This window comes from Oenanthe melanoleuca, chromosome Z, assembly GCF_029582105.1.
Source record: "Oenanthe melanoleuca isolate GR-GAL-2019-014 chromosome Z, OMel1.0, whole genome shotgun sequence".
In the NCBI taxonomy this organism is placed as follows: Eukaryota; Metazoa; Chordata; class Aves; order Passeriformes; family Muscicapidae; genus Oenanthe; species Oenanthe melanoleuca.
The window spans coordinates 53,369,328-53,387,370 of NC_079362.1; positions in this window are offsets into that span (position 1 = coordinate 53,369,328).

Genomic DNA, 18,043 nt, shown 5'->3' on the forward strand with positions numbered 1-18,043 from the left:
TGCCCCGGCAGCCCGGCCAGGGGCACGGCCTCGGCCGGCATTGCCCCGGCAGCCCGGCCAGGGGCACGGCCCGGGATGTGCCTCGGGACTGGCTGGGGTGCTTGCTCGGGTGTAAGGGCTGTGTCACATTACTAGAAGACAAGCAGACAAACGAAAATGGCGGCCATATAGCAGTTTAAAAGCACATCTGTGGCTTTTTTAACATTTAGACTTAGAAATGATCCTAAGAATGGACGAGTGGCGTCTCAGGAGTGATCCTGAGAAAGATGCTGGAGGAATCAGCACAGCAGTAGTCTCAGAGCATCTCATTCACACACAGCTACCCAGGTCCTCGCTTCATCTTTCTTTTCTGTCCAAGGACAATAGTAATGGTGTGCCTTAGTAATCAAGCCTGGTTACTACTGTAGATGGTGTGCTTTGGCCAAACCTCGACTGCTGGACTTCATGGCACTGAAAACCTCACAGATTGTCAAACTAGAATGTGTAGCACTCTTAAGCCTTGCACAAAAACCTGTTCACCTCCAACATTTTCCTCCTTCAGTCCCTTGTTTCTTCCTTTGTTGTTTCCTCTGGCTTATTTTTTATTTCTACATAATCAGATTTCATCATTTACCTGCTTTCTACACATCAAAAATAAAGTGGTGATTAAGTAAAACTGAGATACTTGAGTTACCACCATCAGATTGCTCACATAGGTTTTTTTTTTCAGCCTTTTATCCTCTACTCAGCCCGTACCACCACCAGGCAGGAATAGTCTAAAGTGCCCAGTTAGGCTTGCTGTGAATCAAAATTACAGTTGCTGTCTCATTGCTTCCTTGGCAAATCCCTAATCCTTCTGTTTAATTCTTTAGCTATGCATTGGAAATAATACTATTTTTTAACCTTTTTAGAGGTATTCAAAAAGCAACCAGTTCCATGTGGCCCTTGAGCAGGGAGTTGGACAAGATGACCACCAGAGGTTCTGACCAGCTGAGGTTCTTTCCAACCTCAGCTGTTTTCCAGTTCTGTGATTGCCACAGAAGGTGCAGTGAGGAAGTGATTGGCATTTGGATATTGCAGGGGTGGAGGCCATAGACCTATTAGGCAAGCAGAAGGAAGTACTGAACTCACATTAGGAAGAAAACCAACAAAAAGCCCAAGGAGAGTGGGCAGTTGAAGACTTGCCAGCAGGGAAAAATCTGCTGACCGCTCTACCTTTCATCAGCTGTCCTTGGAGCTGGGATTCATGGTACTACAGAGGTTAAGTTGCAAGAACAATAAGCATGTGTTGAGTCTGAATGGTAAAGATTAATGGTAAAGATGAAACCAAAGTTTTGGAAATGGCTTGGCATTCTTCCCTGCATTCTTCCACCAAGCATAACAAGGAAACATAGGTTAAAAAAAAAGTATTACAATCAGTAAGTGGAACAGCAGTGGACCATTTTGGTTTTGGTTTTTGGTTTTGTCACATGCTCTTTAAAGAGGCATTCTTTGTTGTCTAACATTGTGCAAAGTCCTGCTGTTCCCAAGTGTTTGCTCAGAAGCAGGTCTGCATGCAGTTGCAATAGTTGCATCTATTAATGGATGGTTGCACTGTGTAATTAAGTGCACTCATCCTCCATGAGACAGTGCAGGAAAAACCCCACTGAGGTATATCCGGGGTAGGTTTTCTGTTTGGAAGTCTTTCTGAGAGACTTCTGCTCTGTGTTGACCAAGAGGTTTAGGGTTTTTTTGGTTGTGATTGACATGAGAGGGCAGAGCTTCTGTGTGGATGTGCTATTTGACTGTGAGCATTGTTATCTACCACAAAGTCAGCGTAATGTGAACGTGGTAACCAGGGGGCACTAGAAGTGGCTTCTTCTGTTTGTTCAGGTTGAGCACAGCATAACTGGGGGGACAAGTCCCCTATCCAGCCGTTTAAAGCTTTTTAAAGCACTTGATGAGAAGGAAAGTATCACTCAGGTGTTCTTGAAAGAAATGGGGTTTTTTTATGCTGTAGTTCCATTTTTCACTTTACCACATAAATTCTTCATTTGAGACTTTTACCTTTGTACAATAAAGACTCAGCTTGGAAGTTGCTCAGAGTACACAAGATCCTTAAAAAAGCTTTTTCCACTGTATGTCTTTACTGTATTTAAAGAAGGATATAGTTTCTGATGAATTTGCAATATGAATTTGCAAACTCTTTGTATGCTTTGACATGATGGACAAATATGAAAGATGATACACAAGAAAGATGACTTTCAGCTGTGACTTTCAGCTTTACCTGTTTCCCCACATGTCTATACAAGTGGCACCCTGCAGACACCTGCCATTAGGATGATGATTGAAGTCTGCACCTTGCTTGCTCAAATGCCCACTTACATTGAATTTTGCCTCAGCCAGAGTTGAGTGAAAACTGAATGTGGTTTTTAAGCTTGTAACTTTTCACAATTTAGAAGTATGTACAAGCTGCTACATTCCTTCTTCCTCAGATCTTCCACAAAAACGATGTCTGTTTATTTGGAGTTATTTGAGTGATGGTGGAACATTGCAAAAATGTTTAAACAACTGTCTACAAAAATGTGACATGATCCTCACTCTTTCCTCACTGTCCTGTGCCTTGCATTCAGTGAAGTATTTTCTTTCCCCTAGACACTGCTCACACCTGGCTATAGTAATATGCCAATTCCCAGTATTCACCATTAAACCTAACGAACTGTTGAAGCCTAGATAAATCACTTTAGTCATTACAAATAAAGATTAAGAAGGCTTAACTGAGTGTAAGGCTCGTTTTTAAAATGCTGCAATAGATGCATTATCAGGAGCCCTTTGAGATCCCAGTATACTTCAAAGGCCTCCTGTAACAGCTGGCAGGATTATTAATAGCTGCCACTACTAATTTAGGTAAAGAGTGTGTTTTCTTGGGGGATTTTAACTAATGAGTCATGTCATTTTGTTCACCACAGTTTTTATTTGTTTTGCTTTGAAAGAAACAAGTTTCTGTCCACTAGATAGTGTGCCTGGTTTTGACATCTCAAAAGAGCAACCTGCAAATTCTGGCATAGGAGCTTCAACTGGTATTTCCCCATGACTTCAGTGAGTGCACATGTGGCTGCTGAAGCTCATAAGCCAGAGTTTCTAAATAGATATTGGCTTGGATGCTGGTACAGAATTCTACCCACACATACACCTGCCCTGGCTCTTCAAGCTGGGGGAGAATGATTGTGTCAGATTTTGCAAGAACAAAGTAGTGGTTTGATGCTGGCTGGATGCTAGGCACCCACCACAGCCACACTCTCACTCCCCACTGCCAGTGGACAGGAGAGAAAATATAACAAAGGGTTTATGGGTTGAGATAAGGACCTGAAGAAGTTGCTCACCAAATACTGTCACAGGCAAAACAAACTGAACTTATTACTGAGAAAATCAGAGCAGGATAATTAGAAGTAATATAAAATCTTAAAGACTCCTTTCCCACACCCTTCCCTCTTTTTCAAGCTCTACTTCCTACCTGTGCAGTGAAACAGAAAATAGGGGTTACAGTCAGATCATCACAAGTTGTTCCTGCCACTGCACAAGGAGAGGGGTCCTTCCTCTGTTCCAGTGTGAGTTCCTCCCACAGGAGACAGTCCTCCACAATGAGTCCATCCTGAAGGCAGCAGTTCTTCATTAATTGCTCCAGTATGAGTCCATTTTCACAGGGTGCAGTCCTTCAGGCACAGTCTGCTCCAGTATGGGTCCTCCACAGGGACAGGAGTCCTACCAGGAAACCTGCTCCAGCATGAGCTCCTCTCTCCATGGGTCCAGGCCAGGACTGTGTTCCAACATGTTTCACAGGCTCCTTTCAGGCATTCACCTGTTCTGGTGTGGGACTCCTCCAGGAGGCTGCAGGTGGATCTCTGCTCCACCATTGGCTTCCATGGGCAAAACTGTTCCACCATGGGCTGCATCATGGGCTGCAGGGCAACCCCAAGTCTGCTGCCTGAATCATCTTGTCCCCATCCTTTTCCACTGACCTTGGTGTGTGCACAGTCGCTCCTCTCACACATTCTCACTCCACTACATCTGCACAATAACTTTTTCTGATTGGCCCAACCTTGGCCAGCAGTGGACAAAAAGCCAGCTGTTTCTGGTTTTGTCAGACATGGGGGTCTGGCAGTTTATCAAAGAAGCCACCCCTGTTAGCTCCCCTGCTACCAAAATTTGTCCATGCAGACTCAGTACAGTGTTGGTATAGAGGTCTACACATGCATACACATGCCCTAGCTCTTCAAGCTCAAGGAGAAATTTCACAGAATCACAGAATATTCTGAGTTGGAGGGGACCCACAAGGATTCTCAAGTCCAGCTCTTAAGTGAGTGGTCCATATGGGGATCAAACCCACAATTTTATAGATTATTATTATAGATGCTCTTTATTATTTATTTTTTATTATTTATTTATTTATTAAAATAGATCATTATTAGCACCATGCTCTAATGAACTGAGCTAATCTCATTTTGTGACTTCAAATACTAATGCCAGACTTGGTCCCAAACTGAGAAAATGATCCCTCTGCATGAGGGAAGTATCACTCACCGTGCGTCTCTGTTGATCACATGGATGTGAATAGGACACATGACTGGGAAAAGGGAAACTGAATGTAAAAAATCTGATCCAGTTGCTTGCTGCTGAATTCATTCTGTCCTGTGCAGAGGGCATGAGAATATAATTATATATTAAATCATGAAGCAAAAAAACTAAGTACATTAGCTAGCTACCTACTGTCTCAAGTGATAGAATCATAAGTTCATAAAATTGTTTGGGTTGAAAAATACTTCAAAGATCTCCTAGTTCCACATCCTGCCCCAGACAAGGAAGCCTTCCACTAGACCAGGTTGCTCAAAGTCCCATCCAACCTAGCCTTGAACACTTTCAGGGATGGGGCATCCACAACTTCTCTGAGCAACCTATTCCAGTCCCCCAGTGTGCTCACAGTAAAGAATTCTTCCTGATATCTAATATAAACTATTCTCTTTCAGTTCAAAACCATTCCCACTTGTCCTGTAATTATACTCCATGATAAAACCCCTCCCCATCTTCCCTGGAAGTCCCCCTTAGGTACTGGGAGGTCTCCCCATGACCACCTCTTCTGCAGACCAAACAACCCCAACTCTCTCACCCTTTTCACATGGCAGAGGTGCTACAGCTCTCTGCTCAGTTCCGTGGCCCTTCTTGGACCTGCTCCAGCAGGTTCATGTCTTATGCCAGAGGCCCCTCTGGCCCTTGTGGCCCCTCAAGCAGTTGTGACACCACAGAACTTGGTGTCATCAGCCAACCTGCTGAGGGTGCACCTGATCCCACTGTCTGTGTCCTGACAAAGATGTCATGGGGTGTCCTGGCCCCAGTGCAGTGCCCCGAGGAGCCCCACTCGTCACTCCCCTCCACCCAGACTCCCGGCCATTGGCCACAGCTCTGAGCAGGACCATTCAGGCAATTCCTTATACACTGAGTGATCCACCTGTCCAATCCAGGTCTCTCCACTGTATAGTCAAGGGTGTGCATGGAAGCATGAAATGCTTTGCACTGGTCCAGTTAAATGACATTTCTTTATTCACCGATTTGTCAGGCATGATTTGCCCTGAATGAAACTGTGTTGATCATCATGTTGGGAACTGACATACATAAAGTCAATGAACAGGCTTTAGTGCTTTGATGCACAAAACCAATCTTTGAAGGCTCTTATCAATACATGGTCAGTAAGACTACTGTGTTGTAGTCTTCCAGAAGAGGTGAAAGTCCAAGATCTTCTTTGGACTGTTAAAGTTTCCATAAGGCTTTCAGCACACATGGAAGAATTTGACCGAATTTCAACCTTGAGGACTGCAATTCCCATTGGATAAATTTCCTGTGTCAAATTTTCCCTGTGCTTTTCCGTGTTATTTCGTGTCAAAAGTGATCGTGCTGTGACTATGCACTGGCACGCAATTGCTTTGTTCCTGTAGGGCACTGACATTATCACCAAGAATGCAAAAAGCGGGAGACCACTTTATTTCCAGCATGTCCACATAAGTAGGATTAGGATCAGAGTAATGTCACAGAGGAGCACACCCACACAACATCTCCTAGGAGCAGAAAATATTTCTGCACTGGCCTGACATGGCCTGTTAAAGGCTGCTGAGGTAGAGGTACCCTAAAGGTATGCAGAGAGTCTATTATCACCAATCTGGTGGTTTCAACACCCTTTACAACTGCAGTCACAATTGAAAATTCAGCTGCCTGTTTGGCTAATGGTCCCAGGGACATGAGATCTGGGTTTTCTCAGGTTGGAAAAGTGATGCATACATCTCTGCCCTCACGCTTCTGCAGAATGAAAGCGCTTGGTCTGCATGTAGAAGGAGTGCTAGAAATTTTGGAAAGGCTGATTTCACCAAGAGAATGGCAATGGATTTTCTGATTTACAGTTTCATCTAAATAAGCATTTATTTGGCCTTCAGAAACCTCTTTTTCTGTGCATGCCCTCCTCTCAGCTCCTACTGTGACAGAAGTTGGAAGAAGTCTGAAGTACCATAGCAAGAATGACTAGAGGACTTAAAAACGTAGTTGGGATGATAAGCTAAAGAATTTGGTTTATTAGTTCTTAAAAAAAAAAAAAAAAAAAGAGTGCATGGACAAAGAGTTTGCAGTCATGGTGTTGAAGAGGATGATAACCAGTTGTCTATCAAATTTATGAGGGAAGAAACTAGTATGAATAAGTCTAATGTGTAGCACAAGATGACTGAATTTGGAAATTTTTCCCCTTTCATGGTTGTCATGAATTCTCCAGGCAGAAAGCACATTTGTTATAGCATGTTTCATGACTGTCCCTGTGCAATGAGTTCTTGTTCTGTACAAGGTCTTGCTTCCAAGAAGTCAGCCAAGGTAGATGTCCAGGAGATCTTCTAGATCTTCCAGACCTATTCTAATAGCTGTTGTGTGCTGCAGAGGGCATGTACAGGAGCAACCTAGTTGTTGAATCACTTAGCTGGGGAGTCAGTCAGGTCACCAGCAGATCACCTCTTGAAGTGCCCTCTCCCTTCAACTGTGAGTTATGGAACACTTGTGTTTGGGTGTGCTTTTCTTGCCATGAACCTCATACTGTTATTGGTACATCTCTCAAATTCAGGCATTTGCAAAAGCAACAGAAACCTTTACTTTTCTGAACTTACTTTTCTGAACTTACTTTTTCAGAGTTGAATGAATTCACACTATGCCACTGACCTCCATACTGTGCAACCTTTATGTCTTGATGGAGTTGGACTCTCTGTTTTGCATTTCATTTTGGTGTATTCTAAGTGGAGCTTACTAGGAAATTGATTTTTTTCTAAATGATTTTTCTAATTTATATCTCTTGTTCATGTTTTCTATTTCATCTCTGATTCCATAGATCTCTGTGTTCTTGGTCTCAGATTTGCCTGCTGAGAAGCACTGACTGCTGTGTAGCATACACTTGCAGAAACACAGTTATAATAGTAGGAAAAAAAAAAAAAAAAAAAAAGAAAAATACTATCTTCATATTAATCAGTAAACAACATGTCCCCAGCAGCTTCTGTTCAATCTGAGCCCAACATGGAGGATGATATATCAATTTGCAGTACTGATTTAAGTGCCATGTCTGTTACTGAGAAATAAAAACCTGATAAGTGAGCTTTTGTCAAGGCCTATTTACACATCTAAAAACTCAAAGGCTTCTTTAATGCATAGATGTAGCCTTAGATGTGAATCAGCATAGGTCCAGCCATGAGGTTTTACACCACCTGTTGTGCTTTTGAACCAAACACTGCCCTTCATATTGGCAGTCTTACCTCTAGCTGTGTAGGACTATAATTCATGGATAGGTGGATTGGCACATGTGAACCTGGCTGAGCAATCCTCAGCAGGCCAAAAGCTCTGGAGCACGGTTTTCTTTAAGGCTGGCCTCATTCTCCAGATCTGTATTGCTCAGCTTTGATGATTAGGCTCCCAAGACCACTCAGTGTGAACAAATTGAACCAATGTACCTTCTAATAAAGCTGCCAGGACTCTTGGTGCTGAGGTCCTCCAAGAACTCAATGCCTCTTCAGACTGCTTTCAGAAAATTTGGGAGGAAGTGAATTCCAAGCAAGGCATTTACACCTATGGTAGCCTGATGTCTGTTGCACCTACAAGTCCTGGGAGCAGGTCCTGTCATCACATAACTGAGGCAGCTAATTAGAGTACTGTGAGTCTAAATGCAGACTTCCTTTGGGCTGAATTGCTTATTTTAGCATAAACATGTGCTTCTCTGGCCCAAACCTGATGAAAATAGTGGGTTTAAACTAAAGGAGGACTGATTTTTGCTGGCTTTTCACTGAAAAACTACAAGGTTTAAATCCCTTCTTTGAAAGAAGACACCACAACTCTGCATGCTGTTAAGCCTTTAAGCTTCAATTTGTTTGTGTGATATACAGACCAGACAATACAAAGGGCATCCTTATTCTCCCACCAGCTCTGATCCACACATCTCTCTCTTCACTTGTTGTTCTCTGCTGGACCCATGACGTCATCTCAGTTTGACTGTTCATTTGTGACTGCAATAATAATTTTTTAGAGGATGGCTTGTGGTGAGAATACCTGTCTTAATACCATTAACAGCAAGGTGAAAGACAGGCTGATCACCTAGGCAGGGCTGAAAGTAACTCTGGAAGTGCTGCTTTCCTTACCTGGGGCTGATTTCAGCCTCAAGCCTGTTTGTCAGTGTAACATGCCGACATGCCATCAGATTTCCAAAATACTCAGAGGAATGATTTGCACTTACAGCTGCACTGCTGAGTGCCCTTTCTCATTCCCCTCCCCCAGCTCATTAACATGCATGTCTTCCCTTATTAGTGTTTGTCATTATGTGAACAGCTGGTAACTGTTCTGTTTGTCTTCTCATCAAAAAGAGGGCTTCACAGCCATGAGGAAAATAAGTACCAGGTACAAGCAATTTTTAATACTGACTCCAGGTCCATTAATTTTTTCATTATTGTTCTCATCATTGTCATGGCAAGGGTGGACAGGTAGGCTGCAGGTTTGATTCTCATCTCTCTGGGAGGAGTGTAAAGGGAGAGAAAGTCTTTCAAAGGCAGCAGGCTTGCACCAGTGCAAACTGAGGGAAGTGTAGTTCAGGGTCATTTTTCCTGGCTGGCTTTAGAATATGAGTATTTCTCTTCCAAACCCATTTTAACAATAATTAGCTGTAATGAAGAATTTTTTCTCTGCTTGTATTTCTGAAATACATGCTCCACCAAAGATTTTAAATGACCCTTCTGCTAGATATCTTATAATCAAGGTATAAATTATTCCTCTCTTGTATTTAAGGAGAAGATGAGAAGCTAAAAGATAATTGGTAACTAGACACATTTGCTGGGGTTCTCACTTTGATTTTTCTTTCAGTAGATGACTGGTTAAGAAGGAATATGCATTTTTAGTGGACCTGTATTCAGAACTCTGAGCTATGACAGGTCAAAATATTTTGTGAGGTATCTGAAATACTCCAGCATTTAGATCTCCACATTCCAGGATGTTGAACATTTTGGAGTGATATTTTGCCCTGAATTTTTAAACTACTTAGGAGTGTTATTGTCTTCCATGCTTTTCATCTGGCACACAAGATATTTTCCACTTTCTCTTTTCAATCCATGAGCCTGAGAACATAGTCATTTTCCATAGGAACCCAAGCAATATATGCATGACTTTTTTTTTCTGTTGTGGGAAACTTTCTTAGATAAGCTGTAGTATAGGTAAGAGAATATAAGAGCTGAATTTGTGTCTGACAGCATTAGTTCAGCTCTAACTGCAAGTGCCTTTATTATGGCAAAGTCTCCAGAAATAGTGTCTGGTGGATCTAGAAATGTGGTAAATATATGAGATTTCCATAGGAAAAAGTGGTCCACGTCATCTCAGATTATTCTTTTTCTTCTAATAGTGTTATTAAGTTCAGGTGGGCTTGAAATACCATGTGATGCATGCAGCCACTCCCTCAAGCCCCTCTCTCTTCCCCTTCCATCCTGGTGAAATGGGGAGAAGAACTGAAATAGTACTTGTATATTTAGATAAGAGCAGCTTAATAATTGAAAATAAAATAATAATAATAATAATAATAATAATAATAATAATAATAATAATAATAATAATAATAATAATAATAATAATAAAAAGGAAAAAAAATAAGTGCTGAACACACAGTGACCAACGCCAGACCACTCCTTCCAAACCCAGAGTGGGTTTGGAGTTACCCCTTCTGAGTAACTCCCCCCAGTTTATATATTGGGCATGATGTTCTGTGATGTGGAGTACCCCTTTGGGCAGTTTGGGTTACTGTCCCAGCTGTGCTCCCTCCCAGTTTTTTGTTTTTTTTACCTTCTCCCTGGCAGAGCAGGAGACAAGGGGAAAAAAGAGTCTTTGGCTTAGGATAAACAGGACTCAGCAAAAAGCCAAAACATCAGTGTGTTATCAACACCATTCACATTTGGAATCCAAAACACAGCACTGTGAGAGCTACTGGGAAAAAATCAACTCTACCCTAGCTGAAACTGGGACAAAGAGTAGACTGATTTTACACTTCTTGAATGTTGAACCCAACTGATAACAGACTGTAAGTGAAATAATTGCAGAAAAGAGCAAGCATGAAACATATTCTGTACATATGTAAAATAGAGTTTCATTTTTTCCCGAAAAACATGGAACTATAAAGCTGTGATGTATGAGCATGACAGATTAGATCACTGTCCACTATTTTTCCTTGTTAAATACAAGTGGAAAACGGCCTTGCATTGAAGCAAAATAAATTCAGTATGTTCTGTAATTAAATTAAAATATTATTTGATGCCACTGGTATATTGGAAAGCAGTTCAAAATTTACTTCTGTTCCTTCCATATCTCCCTCTCAGTATTGTTATACTGTCTTATTATTTTCCATTCAATTCTAATCTCACATTCCAAAGAAAATTAGTTAAAAAAAAAAATTGGTAACATAGTTTTAAATGAACAGAAGTTTTTTAACCAGTCAGATGACATGAAAATTAAGGAAATGCTGGTAACAAAATACAGAAGGATAAAAATTAAATGGTTTTGAATGTTGAGTTGTCCCCTGTGCTCCAGTCCAAGCAAAGCTGCCTTCTCCTGCGCTCTTGCCCTTGCGGGTTTCCAACTCCGGGCCTGCCGCTCTCGGCCACTAGGGGATGCTCAGATTGCAGAATTACTGGGAATTTCTAAATCGTCCTTTAGGAATTTGGGGCTCTTGTGCAGCCAGCCATGCCTTTCATTCTCATGTTCCTACTTGATTTGGCTGGTTTGTTTATTTGCGTTTGTTTTCTCTGTGTTTCTTGCTGAATGACTTAGTTCTTCATCATCTTGGCGTTATTTTAATTTTTAATGATCAGCACAGCACAAATACTGTTTCTCCATCCCCCCTCACATGGCCAGACATGCCTTACTACTCCGAAATCAGCATTAAACAACAGCTTCCAAACGTGATAGAATCCAGGAATTCAGGACCACTGCAGGATAAGTAAACCTGTAGCACATGGCTCACTCTATTCTCTGTCACCTTCTGAGAAATAAGCATGTCTTCTCCAAACTTACCAACTTCCATTTCCCATGCAAGGAGGCATTCCATGTCCTAAAACTATTCACTCTGTCACCCATACTAAAAAGCCTAAGCAAATTCACAGAACTTGCTTAAGCCTCATGCATGATGAGTCTGGCATCCTGTGCTGAAAACCTTCACTGGGTGGAAGCAGTTGTAGTCACTTCAAAAACTTTGTGTGTAGTCTCTTCTATACTCTCCAGGGACAAAGATAGGAAATTTTACATAATCAGGATATCTGAACAGCTAGCAACCAGCCTACAGATTAACTAGGCTTTAGCAGTAATTGAGTAATCTGTGGGGCACTGCATACCTAGACAGAGCCAACAAAACCCAAACAATATTATTTTTATTCCCCATTTCTGCTTCAGTCTGCAAGATAAGCTGAGAAACTGTAAAGAATGGTTATTTAATTAAAGATTGGTTTGAGAGACTGTAGGTCAAAAAAACCCCTAACCAAAATCAAGCCAACCTTTTAGGGGAATGAATGTATTGGAAGGACAGAGAGCACCCAAAGAAGAAAAGTATTTATGACTGTAGGCTACTGGCAATTTTCAAAGATGAGTGAGGAAAAGGAGAAAAAGTCTCTGTAAAGAAAGCATTCCAGAAAAGTGCCTGACCACCCTGTGGATACAGATTGGAGTGCCTTTGCTGTGTACAGCTCTGCTGGCAAATTGTGGATGAAATTGCTCCAGACTAAGCCAGAGTTTTTAGTTACTTGTCTTAGAATGTAATTTCTCAGGGGACAAGGAGTTTTCTTAGTGTTTCAATGAATTCACTCCATCTGAGAACAGATTGTACCTCTGGTTCTTTTTTTCATTGTCCTGTGTAGAACTGGGTATGGCAATTTCTTCAGGGAGGTTTTGTTGACCCTCTTCTGAAGCAAATGTATCTGTATAATTTGGTCTTATTATGTAGTAATGGTGCTAAATTCATCCTTGTACAAAGGAAGATGAGAAAGTCATCCATCTGCCTTCAGTATTTTTGATCAGTATTATTTCAGAGTCATGTGAGCAAAAGAGCAGCAGCAGTAGCTGTAGATGATGTTCTTGCAATGGGCAGAAGTATGGTATGTATGCAGTTGGATTAATTTATTTTTGATCATCCTACTACTTTTGGTTGTAAGAGAGGATGAACATGTGGTGATGGTCACGGATAGGAGAAGGCAGAACTGCTTTGGGATAATTTTTCTCTCTTTGTTTTATTTGATCATTTATTTTTTTCCCGTTGATCTTTCTTGTATTTTGAATCATGCTTACCGTTGTACTCAATCGACTGGAAATCACAATTGTCCTGTGAGTGAATGGTCACTGTCTTTATTGACTCTTCCAGCAGTATGGAGGACTCAGATAGATGGGAATATCATCAGCCTTCAAGAGAACTGTTTTGGATTAGTGAGAAAGTGTAAAGCAGAAAGCTGATTAAAGGAGTCGCCCCTTAATTGCAGAAAAATTAGGTAGAGAAGGCAAACAGCATGATCCAAAATCTTGGAGATGAGAGAAAGATGGTGTGAGAAGGCAGTTGTCTTATAAACTATTATTGCAGTGGAAATGTTTTTTGGAATAGAAAGCCAAGGTGTGACCCTGTAGGCAGGTGGGGCAAAATGGCAAAAACTGCAAGAGAGAAAACGAGGTGAAAAAAAACACAGGGAAGGCAAAAGCAATGGGATGAATTTGGAAGTTTGAAGGAAAACTGAAGCCAGGTAGTCACTGAAAAAAACAGATTTTAATAAAAATTAAAGGATACTGTCATAAGTCTAAGGCAGCACTTTTTTTTTTTTACTGGTGTTTGTTTCCTTTGTTAGCTGAAGTTGTGACATTTGTTAGTATCTGATATAACCCACTGTGGAAAAATAATCCTTTTCATACAATGCACTGAGAACCCATTATGTCATTTTAAAGTCAGGTTATAAAATGGACTTGAACTTGGTTTATTGATACAAGCCTGTAAACATTGTGCACAATGATTTGCAGCTGCAAATAAAGAATATTTTGCCTGCCTGATTTGTGGATGAAAATTGTCTGGGTAAGCAAACAAGTCTCAAGGAGTTGTATATTGTTGCAAAATTGTTTCCCTAGGTTTTTCTGGGAGGTGTTTTCCAGAAGTAGGTAGGACTGCCCCTGACCTGCAGTCCCGTGTGTTTATTCTGATACCAGAAATAAGCTGGGGAAGAATGGTAGCTTTCATACCTGTTGTCCTTGCACCAGAAGTTGTTATGTACTGAGCAGCACCTTTGCCTTTGGTCTGTGAGTTCTGTGGGGGGTGCTTTTCTTCTGGAGATCTCTCAGTCTGTGCGGTGAGATTTTTCCAGCCTGGGGGGCCCGTGAGGAATCAGCCAGTCTCCAGAAGGGGAGAACATTCAGCTGTAAGCACAAAAGGCACTGCACAGCCCTGCAGAGCCCTCGCAGCAGCCCACCACAATGGCAAGGAATGGCAAGATAGGCAGGAGCTGTCACCACCCTGCAGCAATCCATCCGCACCCGAGTGCAGGCTGCAAACTGGACGAGTGCGGACTGTGGCCAGACCGGAGCTCCTGGCTTGGCAGACACCGTGTTGCCACTGTGTGAGTGAAGCTGTTGGTGCGCAGCAAGCAGTTCGGTGACTCTGCCTCCCAGGTTTATGAAGTTTCAGTCTGCCTCCAGGACTGAGGTGCAAAGGGGACCTGCACCTCTTTGTTGCTGCCCTTAGAGCTTTATGCCTTGGGCACAGCACAGCTTTTTGTGCTCTCATCTCCATGTGCAAGGGGCTTCTGTGCCTTTCCTGCAGGTATGTTCTTTAACACACCTACTGCCACGGCTGGGAAGAAGATAGTCAGGATGCTACCTAAATACTATTGGGGGGCAGCACAAGTCATCTTCATTGCTTGTGGAAACAAGCAGATTGCAGCTGCTGTTCTAAAGACAGGATTGTGCAGCTCAAAGAGAAATGTATAGTTCTGCCGCCACCAGATCCTTCACAAATCGGTATGTCTTATTATGCTCTTTATGTTTGGAGTTTTTTGTGGGTTTTTGTTTTTTTTTAAAGTGTTGCTGCTTTTCAATTCCTGCTCTGAAAATTGTTTTTCTCCAAGCCTGACATAACTACAACTCATCTGTAGATACCCTGAGACTAGTGTATGCAAAGGACATGCAATTTTAATGTTACATGAAATACAATGGTTTGATCACATTTTTTCTGCCAAATGCTGGACCTAAGGAGCCTTCACTGTATTTCTAAGATTAAATCACTTTAGTCATTCCTACAGTAACTCATTCTTGTATGTGCTGCACTAATTAATCTAAATGCATAACAGAAAGCAAAAATGCCAAAAAGAGGGTCAGACTTTCTAAACTGGGTCTATTTGTAGAAAGTCATGACTTGCACATCTGTATACACTATTTTTGGTGCAATGGTTCTGTGTTAGACTTTATAACATGCAACAGAAAGGATTCTTTCTGCTGTGTCTGTCTCATTAGTTGTTCAGGACTGATTGTGTTTATGCATATTTTCTGCATTATTGCAAAGAGATTTAAAAAGTATATTATTTCTGTACAATGAGCTAGGTAGTGTTTTCTTAAGCAATAACATTGAAGAGTTTTCAAATGCACCTGTTAAAATATTTGTATTCTAGCAGGTGCAGGAGCATTCATTTGTAAACATTGTATCCACACACATTTTGCACAGGTACACTGTCTTTTGTCCCAGAACTGATGAGTTTTTAAAATATCAGTGACTTATGTGGAGTTTGTATTCATCACAGTTACCTAGGCACGGGCCCTGTGCCTGTCCATCCATGCATGGGTGTCACACAAGTACACAGTCTGTGATGTAATAATCATCTTTGACAAAGGATTGCTTACAACACAGTCCTGCTGTGGAGTGCTCTAAAATAGTGAATTCATGTTTGTGTGTTTGAAGCATTACCCTGAGAGATTACAGGCACAGAATGATTCATGCTGCTTCCTTCTTTTGTGCCCCAGCCAAGTAACAGGATTCTGCCAAGTGTTTGTAGCTCTTGAAAGCCGTGTTCATGTCTTTCCAGGATGGAAATATTCTCAGTAAGTACACAGCCTGCCAAAATGAGAAGAAGAATTTCTCTACAATGGCTAAGATGAATCCTTCCAATACTATTTTATAGCAAAATTTATGTCAGTGAATTCTGAACAGCAAATTCCCAAAGACATTAGTTACTGTTCATCTATGGGAGACAGCAAAAAGTACAGAGAACTCTGAGCTAGAGAAGATTTTTTATTTTACACTACTTTTAATATGAATTTGTTCTGCAATTCCTTATTTTTTGAATAATACAGTGCAAGTGAGGAATTACTGAGTACCTTAAAACTGTTTCCCAATTAGAGAATGTCTCCTTCTTCTGATTCTATTAATGGTATGGCTTACTACACAACCAGGAGTGGACCATATGATCCACCAATCGTGCATAATGATAGAACAAAACAATGCCTTCATGCTGACCAAAGGACCTGTCCTTAGGTGTTCTAAATACACTTGAGAGTAAGAAAATCTCATCTGAAATATGTAGTGAAATGTATGTTCCCTATTCTAGAAAAAAAAACTTGGAATACTTAATTCTGCTAGTCTGGCTCCTTGAATTGGGCATTTCACTATCTGTAGTTCTTCTTCAGTGTTGTGTAGTGCTGTCTTCTGATTTGTATTAAATCTAGACAGAAGTAATATATCTCATGAGTATTTCTTTTGTGTGATGTTTGTGGCTTTCTACATTGTAATAAATTAATTTTGCTGTGCTATTTTTATACTATTTATATATTTAATTACTTTTTTTTTTATTCAAAAGACCATAAAATAGTTTCATCCGATCACATGTGTAACAATAAATGGATTGTCTATCAACCAATGAACCAAGGCAAGACAAGAAGCTACTGTATATATCAACTGATGCCATTTATAACATCAGCTGATATGTACTTAAAATATCATGGAATTGCCTGCATATGAAGATTACAGTATGAAAGATTAACTATGCCAAATTAAATACATTTATGGCAAATTGATACATTTTGAAGTTTATAGGTAAGAGGATTAGTGAAGTATCCTGCAGCCTGTCAAAGTCAAACGCCACGAGGACTGTCTGAAGTCTGCTGGAAACTCTTTGAACTGACATCCCTCACTCTCCAGTGACCCCTTCTATGGGTCCATGAAATTCCATTTCATCCCCTGTGGTTCTGAAGTGCAGGCTCAAGAAGAGGGACTAGGAGTGCCCAAGAAGCTGCCACCTAAAAAGCAGCATAAAGCCCACAGCTTTGTCACCTTTATCTTTTATATAAAATGGCAGTGAATTGTCCTGCAATGTAAATCTGTAACTATTGTTACCATTTATTAACATTATTAATATTGTTATTATTACTGAATGACATTTGTTCTCTGAAAGAACGGTTCCTTCTTAGCCACAAGCAATATTTTTCTGAGCACACAACACATGATAAATCTCTGTCAGGCAGTGTCCTGTTCATCCAGCTGTGCTCTACTGGACAATATTGTTAGATAACTGCTTACTTCAGCTCCTGACATCAACCCTTAATGATTTTTTCCCTGTTTGTTCTTGTGATGGTGTGAAAACCTGAGTAGAGATTAAATTCAATCTGATATATAAGGACTGCATTTAAAAAAAAAGAAAAAAAGGGAAGGAGAAATGCAGGGAAAGAACTGTGAGGAAACTGCAAAAAGTCTATGTTACTATATCCAAAACTTCATGCTGGGGGCACTTTTGAGCCCCTGTATCCAGATGAGCACCTTGCCCTTACTGTGATGCTATGACAGGTAAGGTATTTCCTCTGGCTGCTTGTTGCAAAGACAGAATGGAAAGAATAATTAATTAGTCCCTAATTCGTCCACCTGGGGAAGCAGGGTACCAGGGCAGACTGTGATGCTTTCTTCTCTGACAATTTTTGGAAATAACTGGGCAAAGCTGATTCTGAGATTTCCAGTTGGCTGACTGACACCTGGCACTTGTGCAAAAGTTCTGAGGAAAAAAGGTTACACCTCCTCTGAGACCACATCAGGGCTGCAGTCCCAGATATGCAAGAAGATGGCTGTGTGCAGCTGAGGCTGTAGCTAACCTCACCCCCAGCTCATCCATGCAGGACCAGGAGCTTTGAGAGTGTGTCAAGGTCACTCTGTGACATGAGCTCCCAGGCAACAGCTCTTGCAGATGTATGGCCACAGAAAGGGGGATGTTCTGACCTGCTTTTGAGGACATTTCAGTATGTGCACTGCCTAGCATTTCTGGGGAGCTCAAGGGTTGTATTTGCTGACTGTGTGTCTTTTTCACTAGAAACAGGGCAGATCTTCATAGTCCCTAGCCTCAATCTGACATAATTTGCTGATCGATGCTGGTTCTGCATCTTCTGTCTAGAACTAATTTTCTGTGCAGGTTTAATGTGTCAGGTTTATTTTGTGTAGTAGTTGGGGTTTTTGGTAGTTTTGGTTAGACAGTTGCTGTGACTTGGCCACTACTTG